Raw genomic sequence first — 3,183 nt, forward strand, 5'->3', positions numbered from 1 at the left:
CTTACCTACCTACCTACCTATTTACCTACCTACCTATTTACCTACCTACCTATTTAACTACCTACCTATTTATCTATTTACCTACCTACCTACCTACCTATTTACATACCTACCTAATTAACTACCTACCAACCTATTTACCTACCTACCTATTTACCTACCTGCCTATTTACCTACCGACCTACCTACCTACCTATTTACCTACCTAGCTAACTATCTACCCACCTACCTATTTAACTACCTACCTACCTATTTACATACCTACCCATTTAACTACCTACCTACCTATTTACCTACCTACCTATTTATCTACCTGCCTATTTACCTACCTACCTACCTATTTACCTACCCAGCTAACTATCTACCCACCTACCTACTTACCTATTTACCTACCTACCTATTTACCTACATACCAATTTATCTATTTACCTACCTACCTAACTATCTACCTACCTACCTACATACCTACCGACCTATTTACCTACCTACTTCCCTACCTGTTTACCTACCTAGCTACCTACCTATTTACCTACCTACCTACCTACCTCATACCTGTCAACCTCCACAGCTCCATGTCCTTACAAACTGTCATATTTTCCCTTACAAAATACAAAATAATCTTACACCATTTTTTTTTCAAATGTGTTTATTTATGTAGTTTGGAATAGAATAGAATAGAATATACCCTTATTGTCATTGTTACAAAATGGGTTGAACATATTGTGACAACGAAATTGAACGTGACACTCCAGTTTCACATTTTACAGTGAGGATAAAAGAACAAAGAAGATAAAGGTGATGATTTACACAGTATTTACACAAGAAAGTGTGGGCTTGTAGGGTGTTACGTACAGGTTTGGGATCGTATTAGTGCAATATGCGGTAGTGCAAAATAGGCAACATTGTGCAAAGTGAGCATAAGCATGAATACAATTTTACATCTGTATGAGGTGGTGTGTTTGCAAGAGTTTCAGGGTTTTGTGCATTGTGTGTTAAGGGTGGTGATAGCTCTGGGGAAGAAACTATCTGAGTCTGTTTGTTTTTGTTTTGTGTGACCTATAGCGTCTGCTATTGTTTTAATAAGCTTATTATATAGAATACAATTGCTATTGTCGGAAGCGCAGCAGAATGCGCGTTCACACGAGGGAGGGAGGATTTTGCAGGGGAGTCGAAATTAGGCACTACAGCGGCAGACGCATGCCCACAGTAGCATCAAACGCTTGCTTCGTTTGCAACGGAAAAAAAAACTATACCGAGATAAAGGCTACCGCGGCAAACTCGTTTGACCTGATTGATTTGCCGTTTCGTGATAGTCGGTGTATAACGGATGGTACCCATGATTGATAAATTTGCGTTTTTCCGTACAGATTTTCTTGTACGTCGTACACGTCTTAAAATGCATAATAAACATACTTTGTACGGCAAAAACGTACAGGTTGACAGGTATGCTACCTACCTACCTATTTACCTACCTAACTACCTATTTACCTTCTTACCTACCTACCCACCCCACAGAGGAAAATTTGTTTTCACAGACCCGCCAATAAACAAACAAGGACAAGTATTAACAGGACATCACAACAGACAGAGGATTTCTTCTTCCGAGGGAGGGCGTGATAGAAAATAATTGAGAAACACTGGAGTAACTGTATAAATAACTGTAACATTCATTAATATTAGTAGGTGGCTGCAGACTAGTCAAGGCGTGGTTATTTGTATAGCCCTTAATCACAAGCAGTCTCAAAGGGCTTTACAGACAACACACAGGCATCATCAACATAAAATATAGGTCATAACAGAATGTCCGGTTGAACGCTTCCTAAGGTCAAAATCATTCAGAAGCTATTGAATATAAGTGTGTCTCGAGCCTAGATTTCAGGTTGCAGATCAAATCTCAGAGTGGAAAAAAATCCACTGGCTCTTGGGATTACTAGTAGACTTAAATCTATGAGGGGGTAGGTCCATGTATATTTTTTTATAATGAAATGAAATGATCTACATTTATATAGCGCTTTTCAAGTTAATGACTTCCCAAAGCGCTTTACATTGTGCTTCACATTTCCCAATAGCGTCCGTGATCTGTGCAGCCATGTAAGGCGCTAACCTGCTTATTGGGGGTAATTGGGGGTTCAATGTCTTACCCAAGGACACTTCGACATGTAACACGAACAAGCCGGGATTCGAACTGGGATCCCTTAATCCTAAAACGATCGCTCTACCTCCTGAGCTACTGCCGCCCCAAATAATACCAACAGAACCTGAAAATCACATCTTCAACTGACAGGGACCCAATGCAGGTTTGCTAAAATCGGGGTAGTGTGGTCAAACTTTCTTGTTTTAGTTAAAACCTCGCTGCAGCATTTTGTACCAGAATATGCTAATTATTTGCTCATGGGGTAGTACAGGGGAATGTATAATAACTTATCTTGTTTGATGAAACTGTTTATGATTGCACTCTAAATAAAGATACATTAAAAGAAATTACAGTAATCCCTCGGTTATCGCGGTTAATGGGGACCAAAACCACCTGCGAAAAGTGAAAATCCGCGAAGTAGCGACGCCCCTTCAAAAATGCTTTAAAAATATATATATTTTTTAAATTTATTATTATTATTTTTTAATTATTTTATTTAATTATTATTATTTTGTAGACCCGGTTAATGCGGACCAAAACCACCCGCGAAAAGTGAAAATCTGCGAAGTAGTGACGCCACTTCGAAGATGCTTAAAAAAATTAATTAAAAAATAAAAATAATTATTATTTTATTTTATTATTATTATTTTTTAGTCCCACGAATCTCTGCACTCCGCGAACGCGGGACCGCGAAGTAGCGAGGTCCCACTGTAATGATAAAATCTTGCAGATACTTTTCAGATATTTTATTTATTTATCATTTTATTAGAATAATTATGAAACTGAAGAGAATGCGGAAGATTCTTGCTCTTTCAAGTATATTTTTTGTCTTGTTTTGTTTTTGTAGAAAAACAAGATAAACTGGTCCTGGGATTTTTTGGGGAACAATATACGGACGTTGTGCCATAAGATTTAATTTCAATTAGAAAAGTGGCTCAAAAAGGTTGAAAAACATTGATAGCAACAATGGTTTGTGAAGCCGATGCTAACTTTATAATATTATATTTCGGAGTGCCAAATAGTGACGTAAACCACTGCGTGACGTCATA

This window comes from Urocampus carinirostris, chromosome 8 (assembly GCF_059441175.1).
Source record: "Urocampus carinirostris isolate Australia breed hairy pipefish chromosome 8, RoL_Ucar_1.0, whole genome shotgun sequence".
NCBI lineage: Eukaryota > Metazoa > Chordata > Actinopteri > Syngnathiformes > Syngnathidae > Urocampus > Urocampus carinirostris.